At 37.1% G+C, this 12,288-nt stretch overlaps 1 protein-coding gene across 6 annotated transcripts in view; it reads right to left on the bottom strand.

The window, feature by feature from the left end:
• LOC129134258 (uncharacterized) overlaps positions 1 to 12,288 on the bottom strand; it is a 67,935-nt gene that overhangs the window by 11,056 nt on the left and 44,591 nt on the right. For all 6 annotated transcript variants that reach the window (XM_077171027.1, XM_077171031.1, XM_077171030.1 and 3 more), the window contains one exon: positions 9,792 to 9,836. The gene's annotated coding sequence lies outside the window, so the exon portion shown is untranslated. The remainder of the gene's footprint in view (positions 1 to 9,791; positions 9,837 to 12,288) is intronic.

The following is a 12,288-nucleotide window of genomic DNA, read 5'->3' on the forward strand; positions in this document are numbered from 1 at the left end:
TGTTCTACTCTTTGGCAGGAGTGGAAGAGCCTGGAAACTGTTTTATTCCACCTTATTAACAGCCTCTTCAAAGGTGTGTGAACAAACTTGGAGATAGCTTTGTGTCTGTCCATGCAGGGGCAAAGCCATATGTTCAAAAATGTTCCCATTCAAAATATTGTTCAATAAAAAAGCAAGGGACATTACTGATGCTGGATAAATTGTCTGAGACCATCCTCTATGGCCTGAGGGGAGGGGAGGACTAATATTTCAGTTGAAAGGGACCTACAACATTTGTCTAGTCCACTTGCCTCACCACTTCAGGTTTGATTGAAGTTATTTACCAAAATAACAAGATAAAGCATGCTATTCAGCACATAACCTAAATGCCTCTTAAACATTGACAGGTTTGGGGCATCCCTCTATTCCCAATGTCTGGCCACCCTTTAAATAAAAAAATGCTTCCTAATAGCAAGCTCCAACCTGAAAAAGGTTTGAACTATTCCCACAGATTGTCCTGGATCCCCTCCCTCTCTATTTCCCTTTCTCAGAAAGTTGTAGACAGCAATGAGTTCACCCCTCAGCCCCCTTTTCTCCAAACTGAATAAACCCAGAGTGCTCAGCTGCTCTTCAAAGACGTGCCTTCCAATCTTTTCAGTAGCTTTGTTGACCAGCTTGTGGTATTCTGCCTAAAGAGCAGGGTGCAAGCTGCAATGCACAGGATCTATCTCAGACTAGTAGAACTACCCAAGCTGTAGGAAGGACTGTACTGGAGCTTGACATCTCCTGTTGGCAGCCCTATTTCTGTTTGGGTGGCTCCTAAAAAATTAAAGTCAGTTTTAAGTACTACAATACAGTTCCTCCAAAGGTCAAGGATAAAGAGGCAATGTTGTGTATGATACCCAAATTCTAATAATAAATTATAAAATAAAATAAACTGACCTCTTTCGCTCTCCAAAATTGAGACAATTGCTCACAACAGATCCACCAAAATAAGGCATAATTTTCCCAAAGTTAATCCTGCCTGTTGTTGGTGCTAACTTGTAAAATGGCACGTCATGGAAAAGAGACCAGTCATGCAGCCGTTTGGTCCTCCCCATGCAGGTGGGCACCGTGTCCATCCTGGTAATTGTTGTTTATACAAGTCGTTGATGAGGAATGAGTCCACCACAGCTACAGAGTACCCCTACATATCCTAAAGAGGGTGTCACATTCTCTGCTTAGAAGCTAAAAGACAGAGAGGTGGACATGGGAGTTATTTTGGCATGCATGGATAAGCACTTTAATAAAAAATACTGATTTGGGGAAATTAAATTCCATTATTATTTCCATTTTCCTGGGAAATGGCTGTTTCTACATTAACTATTCCTAGATATTGAACCAACTTGTATCCCACTGATAAGAAATGTGAGTAGCACTATATTTTCTATCCACTCTCTTATGGAGCAATACAAACACATATACCATTATACTTCTTCTACAATGGAGGTAAGATCTTTTACAATGGAGGTAAGATCTTTCAGTATATCCACCACCCTCTGGAAATGCTATTCACACAATACAAAAATTTCAAGCAATGTTCATAGCAGAGGCAGGGGGGGAAATCTTTTTTTTTTTCCCACCTTGGTGTTAATTATATGTGACATTGCTATCAGTGCAGTGCAGTAAAAATGAAATGGTAGCCAATGTGCATAGACACTATGGAAATTTCAAATGACAAAAGCAACAACAAAAATTATACTTTCCCTTTCCTTTCCTATGTAATCTGCATTAATATAAGGTTATGTGACTTAGCTATCCATGCACTGCAATAAAAATAAAATTGGTAGCCAATGTGCCCAGACAGAACCTTCAAATAAAAAAATTAAATTATACTCCTTTTCATCATGTAAAGAATACATGGTGTGAGGCATAAATTTCACTTCACTCCCACATGACAAATAATGTGATGGTAACCTGTATTTCTTTCTCATCATGAGGAAGAAAGAAAAGTAGTTTAGGACTTTTTTTAAAATTTGTTTTCATTTTATAATCACTAAAATATGTTCTAAAACACTTTCTTATATTAAGCTCAGTGTGCTTATATATTTCCTAAATGAATGGGGTTTTGGTAAAATGTTTGTATCTAAAATTACTCATATAAATAAAAATACACAATTATTTTATGGGATAATAGGGAAAGAGATATCTGCATGCAACATTTTCATCATTAGATGTGTTCATGTTGGCACATTTTCATGACTTCACTGCAAAATACTATGTGCTGATTTGAAGCCATCTTAAAGATTTGTTAACAGCCCAAATGCTTTAGTTATGCTTGTAGAATTGTTTAATAAATTAGTAGGTAATTTTGCTGTAGTGTGAGGCGATATGACCTGAAAGAATATGCTCACAGTGGGAGCAAAGCCAGGAGCTCTTCATCTATGATCAGTGAACTGCTGATGGTCCATAGGTCCCTTGTTCAAAATGAGGGGACAGCCATCTGACTTGTTTGGAGCTAATAAACAACATTGCAAATAATTAGGCATGTATTAGGTGCCTTAGCATTATTTTTTGACCATGCCATTTTCATTGCTTAACACAAAGATTGACTTTTTCAAACATAGTTAGCAGAAGACAGTTGTCCAAAAGACAGTGGTTTTTGAAAAAATCTGGGCTGTGTTTCAAAACAATAGCAAACAAAAGACATCAGTCTAGAAGACTGAGCAAGGAGCTCTCACAGTTTGATGGGTGGGGGCTCCATCTTTGGGTGCTGCTAACCAGTTGCTGTCATGGTTTAACATGAGCGCAGCTGTCATGACTCAAAGTCCTCCTTGGAATAGGAGAAAGTGCCAGGCAAGGCAAGCTGCAGGGACCAAAGACTCCTGAGGAAGTGATCTACGCAATGGTCAGAACAAATCATCCTTTCTACTCTGTGTGTGTATAAGGCTTTATTCACTGTGATTGTAAGGATGGAATGAAATCCTCCAAACTCTTTGTGCTTTCATCCGTGGTTGTAGGATTGTGTTCCTATACCCTCTATGGTCCTGCTCTGAAAGACAAATACATAATTGAGAAATTCTCACTTCTAAAATATTTCTTAAATCCAACAAGAAAAGAGTTCTATCAGAAAGTTACTCCCTTTTCTGGGATAGTTCTGCCATAGCTGTGTGGATGAAATGATTGGAAATCAGAGCTACAGTAATTTAAATAATCTGTTAAAAGTTACTACATTTCTGTAATGCTAGTAATTTTTAAATGGCTCTTTGTTTGATTCATGAACAATACATGAACAGTACATTATTTAAATGGGCAACTTTTATTAAGAATTTATCCCAAAAAAAAAATGTCAGACTGGGTGAAATCCATTGTATACTGCAGCATTTTCATATATAGTTTTAATAGCATACTTTAAGGTTCAACTTCTTACAGAACAAAGTTGACAGAGAGGTTGGGGCTGCCACAGAAGATCAAGGAGCCAACAAAAGCAGAAAGATATTATATAGATAATTGTGAAGATCTTGATGCAGTTCAAGTGCTTTTGAAGTTCTGTAATGATTTCTTGCTATCAGAAACTGACAGGTTTAATTGAAGTCAAAGCTTGCTACTAAGTCATGAGATCCATAGGGGTGTAAATATTAGGGCTGCTGCTAAGCAATGACTCACCTTAGTATTAATTGCAAAAAAAAAAAATACTTTGCACTGCTTTGACAGCATGGCACATAGTAGGCTATGCTGAGAGGTGCTTTGGTATATTTGCAGGGAGGATCTTCTGCTTTTAATTCCTTTTCTAACTGGCTTTGTATGAGGGTTCAGTATCTTATTTTCCCTTCATAAAACTGTTTCTCCATTGTCCCTGCCATTATGTATGAGCTACATCAATAATTAACCATATGGCTGGAATACTGCAAAGATTAAAAATTTCACCATAATCTGAGAATTTCTTATCATTTAAACTATTCAAATATTTTTACAGTTTGAAATTGAGTATAGCAGAGCAATAAAGGCAGTCACCTACAATCTTACAACTGTTGTGGTGAACATAACCACACTTCCTTATGCACAGCCACTGTAGGAGTGATTTTAAAAGAAAAGTTATTGCTAATTGCCATTTTGAAGCAAATAATATATTGAGCAAGATGATAAAAATGCAAAACACTGTTTCTGCTATGTCATAAAAGAAGTTGAAATACACAATTCAGTGCCAAAGTGACTTAGATCAGCTGAATGGGTTCTAAATTACAGTAAGCATTTAAATTTATGAGTACAGATATAATATGGACTGCAATGAGATTAATGAATAAATATTAGGGTCTTATGTTACCAATCTACAGTCACATTTAAAAGTAGAGCTACAGTTATTAGTTATACTCAGGGTACACTTTACACAGGAGACTAGGCAGTGAAGTAACATCTCTACACAGCCCCTTGCTTGAGCTGAAGAACTCCTGGGGCACAGTATTTTGGTTTTGCAGATCATCTAGTTAAGTTCATCCACTTTTCAAGGTTTTGTAGAAATTTTAACACAGATTTTAACACTACAGCTCTACACCCATCCCTACTAGAGAGTTGCCCTGGGGGAAAAATTGGTATGGGTAGGATCCTAGGTAAAGTGTTTGCAATAAACACATTAAATTTTAAGTTACACTTGATTTTGGGGAATGATTCTTCCTTTATGGCTGAGTTAGTCAGGCCCATAATGAGGTTCCTAATATATTCAACAAACCATCAGGATACATGAAATATCTTACCAGATAATCCTCTTTAGAATCCAGAGTTCAGTTATTAAGTATTCCTTTCACTAATCTCTGTAATCCAATGTTGACAGAGGTCAGTAAAACAGTGGCTAAACCCTGTATGATTAGACTAAGTCTACATTTTGCAATTATTCCTTTTATGATTTGTTATATTTTTCTCAGCTATTCTTACTCCTGAAAGGATGTGACCAGCATTACAGATGTCACACATGGAGGTTCCCAGAAACCATGGAGAAGGTCTTTACAGCAGTACATCAGCCAAGAGGCGGAGACCCATCAGAAAGCTAGAGATATATTCAGAAAATATGTGAAAGTCAAGATAGAGATTATATACTATTTGATAACTGAGATGACATTAGCACACTGATGTTCACAGCCACTGGATTAGCAATCACTGTTAAATCTTCACAAGCAGTGAAAGTTAACAATGATAGTATTGTACAAAAAAAATCTGATCTCTTTTCTCCTTTTGATTATAGTTCATTTAAGGGAAGAACTGCATGCTGCATGCTTTGAAAATGCTTTATGTGTCTTTGGCTCACAGAACACACAACACACTTGAGTAGGCCCATTTATTTAAGCAGACATTAAATAATTTAAATGTGAGCATCTATGTCATAAATTTTGTAGTCTCTTTAATGTAGGATAAATCTGTGTATTTAAAATAGTCTTTCTTCAAAGCCATCTTTTCCTTTTTCTTTTTTTCAAACAGTCATAAAGGAAACTCTGATGTCTGTGGCATGAACAATGCCAGCACCATCATTTTAATGCTATCCATATGGGCTTCTAATAATAGATAAGAGTTTTTAGAGATTTGTATTGTATTTCTTTGAGATATGTAAATTCTTGATAAGGAAAGGCTGATTTCATTGGCCCCACATATAAGGAAAGCAGACCCTAATTAAAAGAATTCTGTTCTGAATTAACTAGCTTGACATGTGCTAAATGACAGTTCCTGTGAAATGGTTTTAATTAAAGTCAATATGTCTTTTTCAATTAAAAGGAAATTAAGAATATACTAATATGCATTAACAACTTAATCTTCCTTCAATATCCCATACATCAGCTGGGTTTTTTTTTTCCTAATGTTATTGGAGAACCATCTGACATACATCTTCTACAGTTTCATTATGTTATCTCATTATTACTCAACAAGAACACAGGCACTGGTGGAAATCCTCTACAGCAAGAAGAGAACTTGTCTATACTCCATGCATGCAGTTCCTTATCACATGCAGGATGAAAGGTTGTCATGGTTTAGGAATGGTACTCCCTAATTCATTGCTCTCACCAAGTCTCTCCTAAACCATATATCATCAGTTGACTTCCACTCCAGCAGGATGGAGTTGGAGGCACAAAAGGTGAAGATCACTGGTTGAGATAAGAACAGTTTATTGCAAACAGCAATGATATAAGAAAATGGACAGTAAAAACAACAATATTGGAAACAAAAGTATGTAAAAGAGAGGGTGATTCACTCGAAAGAATTCTCACCAAGGACTCCAAGGAAATGAACAATGGCAGACAATGCTACCACTTCTTTTCAATCAGAAACTATGCCCTTCTTGGAAGTCAGAGAGTCATTTCCCCCTGGCCCCAGCAACTCTGTGAGGTGGTATAGAATAACCTCCAGGTCCTGGCCAAAACTGGGACAAACTTCCATCTTTCCCAGGCAGAAGGAAAAAAGACTGCTTATGACAAGATGTCTCCTTTTTATTGCACACTGGGGTAAGTATTAGTAATTTGTCAATTAATTCAAAATTTTAATAGAAGTCCAATGAGTAATGCTGCACTGCTAGCTTTCTTTCATTATTTGGCCCAAGGAAGGGCAGGATTTTCACTTTTGAGTGACATCCCTCATGCTCTGTTTCAGAAGTGAATGCAGAGCAGAGTTCTGTGATTAGAATGGTTTTAATTGTATATACAAGAAGAAAATAAAAAACATGTCTCCTTGGTAGAGCAGTGCTGAAAACAGCCCCATTGTTTTTGCTGGAAATATGATGTGGCTGTTTATAGCCACAAAATTAAAGATGCAAATGCTGACTTCTTGCTGCCAAGTCCAAGGCTTTACTGCTACTGACTTTACTAACTAAGAAAGCATCACAAAAAGTAGCAACCCCTATGTCAATAAGAGTGCTATCTTCAATATGCTCACATACAGAGAACTCTGCAGAAGATTATAATCTTTGCATGTGAACTTTGCTCTTAATTTTTAAATTTTTTTTTCTTATTTGGTAAATAATAATTAAAAACTCAGCTGATACAGTTTGGGGAGGATAGAGTCATGAGGAGAAGCAACAGAGTAATTGACTTAAAAGGTAATTATATAATGTTAAGATCTGGTTATTGCAAACAAGACCATATGCCAAAGTCAAGAGAATGGATTTTTATGTAACAATAAATGTGAGGTAGAAATAGAAAAAAAATAGGAAAAAGAAACTAGAAAGGTATAGAGTTGCCACCTGTTGGATGCTGAAAGGAGACTTTGTTGTTGCAATTTTGATGTCTGTTGGTCAAAGTGATGGTCACTGACTTGATCTGTCAGGAGTGCGGAAAGCCCACAAAACATCAGAATCTACTGTGTTTGTATTCACTTATGGTCAGGTGGGAATACCCGGGTACCTCCTCAGGGGTGGGAAGTTTCACATTGGATGATGCAATGATGTGGATTATGGAACACTTCAGGAGTCTTTGATTGTTTAAGACATTACAGATGCCTCTCCTGTCAGCACAGTTGAGTCAGTTATGGTCCATCAAAAGGCATGAATGAATACCTTCAGGCTAGTTTGAACTTCCTGCACTCTCCTGGAGTGGAATTTTCACACCTGACCCATTACGTAAGGGAGGACATTGACATAATAAAAATCACTATACCCCCTCACAGGATTTGCCTTTTATCAGCCTCTTCTTCTACCTTGTTCAAGACCCAGCAGCTGCTTCCAGTGATGGGTGCACACCCATATGAAGAGAATATGTCATCTAGCCTGATTTTTACCAAAATTTGACTGTGCTCCAGCAGTTTATAATAATTTTTATGTGACTTTTAAGTTACAACAAAAACACAAATATTAAAATTCAGCATATAAGCATTTACTCTAACCTGTGACATTAAGTGACAATGAACAGATTTTTATAGCTCCAGAAACTGCACTAGAGAGTGCAGTTAAGTTCCAGAAATGTTGGATTAAATGCTCTGGGAAGCCTTGGGTGTTGCAGTGAGGTGTTTCGTTTCCACTTTTGTTTGAAGCTGTTGTCTTTCTTGGTATTTGTTGAAATTTATAGTCATTTTAAGAAGCAGCTAATATCCAAAATATTTCATGCTATTGAAATAAAAAAGACCACATTGCATACTACTGTATGGTTTTGATTAACAAAAAGAATACAGCCAGATTTTCAGGACTGTGTGACCAGATTTTATACAGACAGCTACCTAATTTTTCTCCAAAGCAAATGTCAATAAAAGGCTTAAAACTTTGTCCCAAACCATCTGCACACATCTCACAATGCCTTAGCTCAAGGCTAAAAACAAAATTTTTGAACAGTCTTCTTAAAGGCAAATAAATGGCTCACACAAAATTTTAGATTTGGGTCAAGCATCTTGATTCTCAGGCTAGATCAAGGTTTTTGGATGGTCATTATGAGTCCAAGAAGTTCCCTATCCAGCTCCTCTCATTGTTTGCTGCAGGTGGGTCCCTGCAACTCTACATGAACATTTTAAAGGGAAAATAATTCAGAAAACCTGTAATAAAGACAAGGACTAGCTAAGATAGAGACCTGGAAAAATGGCTGCTTGGTTTTACCAAAATGAGTTAAATACTTAACTCCCCTTGAGAACCCACCATAAAGGACCTGAAGTGTTATTTCAATATAATAACTCTGTTTGACAAAAACAAGTGCAGAGATAATCAGGTCCTAGAGACTCATTTCCTAAGGAAAAACAGTCATGCATTTAGAGCAGAAATTTAAATAATATCTTGATTTTTTTTCCATTATTTTAAATCCAGAAACTCCTCACAACAGCAAAGTGGACTGTGGACTGGCCTCTTAGATCTTTGTGTTCATTGCAGTATTTTAATATCTCATTATCTAAGGTGTGGAAACATTTATGTGTGTATCTAGGACTACACAAGATGCACAGATACCACTTTTCTCAGCATCAGGGTTTTTAACCATTGCCCTAGTATGGTGCTAGCACAAATGCACCACTGAAATGGTGAAATGTGAAATGTGTCTCTAAATTAGCAAACACAGAGATCTCAGGAAGAGAGCAGAAAATCTGGCTACATCTATTCATTAAAATTCCATGGTACTTTGCACAAGTGGAATGCTAATCTCAGACCCTAAACTGAGATCCAGTCCCACAAACCTTTCAAATATTCTTAAAATAGGGTAAGGTTTGCTTTACAGTCCTAGATGGCTGCAGAGCCACAGTATTCTGCCTGACCAAAATTATCGTTCTTTTTCCACTGGCTGCACTATTTTTTCTTCTCTCACCCCCTTTCGTTGAAGGTTTGCTTTAAACTGCTGGGAACTTATTTCACATGTTCCCTATTGTGGCTTCATTTCACGAACAAGTGAGAGGATGTGGATGACAGCATGCAAAGCACCAGGAAAATATTTTTCCTCTTATTCCCCTTGCAAAGCTTGTTTCGGTATTTCAACTGCTTGGTCTACCAGTGGTTAGAAAAGGGGAAAGAGGGAGGTGCATAATGTAAAAACCAGTTGACTTGAATCTGAAAACACTTATGAATAAGTTCCCCTTGACTAATAAAAGTAGTCATTTTGATTTGAAAAAGCCACTGTTTGCCAGGACAGATAATGCAATTATCTGTGCACTGTTTGCCACATAAGTGTAATGCAATTCCAGACATGTAAGAATATTCTTCTCACAGTGCAAACATCTGCGGCAAGGTTGATGTACTCCTTACTCATACAAGTACTCTCAAAGTTGGACAGGTTGGAAGACAAATTCTTTGTACAAGTAAAGATTGTGCTTTATATAAATACTTTATGACTATTATTACTATATAAGCAGTATCAGTACTCTCAGGGGGAGAAAAATCATTTGTGGATTACCTTCCTGTGGATGAAGGTCTAGATGGTTTTCAGTAGTCGACAGCCCTGAAAATCAAAAGACCAGTAAGAATCAGAAGTAAACCAATTTCCAGTTCCTATGAATCTTCCAGAATGCAGCTATGTTTGTATAAATAATTAGTGAAGAAGTCTTTCTGTTTATATCCAGCTGAGCTAGACAGAGCTGTTTGTGTGGGGAATAAACTGCTGTGTTCTTGATGCAAGCCAAGCACATCCTATGAATTTTACAGTTCAAGAAAAAAATTTCAGTTGGCAACAGGTTTGCTTGAGAAATCAGCATGTGGGACATGGGATGATGTGGTCAATGTAAAAACCTCTGGTTAGCAAGTTTTTTCTCCTCAAGCATCTCTCCTTCTTATCATTTTCCTAGCTGTGAATACTGTGTGGGTTATACATCTTCTTAATGCTTGCACTATGGAACATGTTTGGTTTTGCTGTTAGAACAGCAAACATCTTCAACATGGATTTCCTCATGACCTGAAAAACAGTCATGTGCGTTGTTTTTAACAAATGACTAATTGGCTTTGCTATTGAGAATGCTTGGTCTGAGGCACTCATCATTTACATACCATGTCCCACATCATTTCTGTTATTGTTAATTGAATATTCACATTTCAGTGTTCCTGATCCTGGCCCTTATTTGTTTTGCATATTTTTGGTACTCAATGACATTAATTTTTCTGGCATTATTATTATTATTATTGTTATTGTTATTGTTATTGTTATTGTTTTGTTGTTTTTTTTTATTATATTACTATTAAAATAATTATTTTATTAAAGACATCCTCTTGTCTGGCTGCAAAAACAAGTCTGCCTTTGTCTGTTTCATAGAGACAGGTAGATTAGTACAGAAAATAACCATGGTTAAAGAGGAGCACCAGTTTCCATTTTAAGCTCCTGTATTTAAGTATTTAAATTTTTCTCATCTTCACTTTCATGCCTTTACATTTTGGACTAAGCCTTTTGGTCTTTACCTTTGCTCCAAAAGTGTTTTCTTAAGTGAAGGCTTGTAATTAACTAGAAATATGTCCTTTTTTAAACATAACAGAAGTTTCAACAAAACCAGCTACTGTTGGTAGTTGAAATATGGCATGGAGCAACTTTCCAAGTATGTTTCCTTCAACTACAACAGAGAAATCTAATTAGAGCTGTGCCTTGATCGAGATGTTAACAGCTGTATTTAGATCATTCTGAGTGCACAGACAGGGAATACTGTACTGAATATGCCCAGATTAGACAGATGCTGAATGGGAGATGAGCAGAAGCGGTAAAAGATAAGAAGGGCTGTACTGGTTTTGATTAACCTCTGCTGCTCTCCTCTCCAGCAAGGAGAAATCCTACTGGGGTGCCCTTCAAGCCATTATACAGCTCCTGGTAATAATCAAAATGGCAATCCAAAATCAGGTGATGGATTGGATTCACACTGTCTGAAATGAAATTTTATTCAACCTTTGCACCTTTGTGGGCAGCAATATGACTTTTCATGAGCTAAGGAGATGCAGAAAGAATTCAGTTCTTCATAGATCTGAGACATTCCAGTCCTACTCTAACATTGACAAGCAACTGTAGACGTAGCCCACCAGTGTTATTTTACTAGTTAAGAGACTCTGAAGCCCAAAGGCAAAGTTTTTCTTCTCGGTCCTTCGCCATTTTTTCTTTTACTCAGGGAAGATATATTTAAAAACTGAAACTATGGATGCGTAAGAACTTCATGATATGAGCTTAAAAATTGGTAACCCACAAATCTTACAGTGGTGTTCATGCCGTAAAAAAACAATGGTCAGATAAATTCATTAAAGTCAATTCATATACAGTATGATAGGACACTTTTATTCATGTCAAGCCCAGTTTTTTCTACTTGCAATGCACACCTGGCTGCACACTGATACATGGTTCATGTGGGTGCATCCATCTATCTGTATGCCATTCACTAAAGGAGTGAAATGTCTGATATATCTGTAAAAAGAAAACACATTGAAGTGCTGCAGACATGTTAATATCCCCATCAGAGTCCAGTGAAAATTTATGAAAAGTACCCTGTTGAGAGTACTCATATTTCTGATCACTATTAATATTAAAATAGATAGCAGTGAAAGCAGATGGGCACTATAAAGCTGTCTAAAATAGGTAGGTACCTCTGTTTCACTGTCACAGAAAAATCACTTCTGTCTAGTGGTGTGGACCTTTTGGGTGGCTGGTTGAACTTTCATTCTGTCTTAGGTTGCAAAGATGTGGCTGGGGGTGTGTATTTTATTGCCATCTGTTAGAGGTGGGTCAGTTATCTTCTGTTAATTGGGCCACCTGTTAAAACCAGGTGGGGCAGTTTTCTTTATCTCTTCCATGACCCATCCTCCCTCAGGGGAGATATCTTCTGTTCATGGGCTATTGAGTGTCACTCCATGACTGATAAAATTACATCATCCCACTGGGAGATGTTCTGCCCAGGGGGAGGAGCCAAGCATTCCTACCTGGATAGAAT

The sequence above is a fragment of the Agelaius phoeniceus genome, chromosome Z, assembly GCF_051311805.1.
Source record: "Agelaius phoeniceus isolate bAgePho1 chromosome Z, bAgePho1.hap1, whole genome shotgun sequence".
In the NCBI taxonomy this organism is placed as follows: Eukaryota; Metazoa; Chordata; class Aves; order Passeriformes; family Icteridae; genus Agelaius; species Agelaius phoeniceus.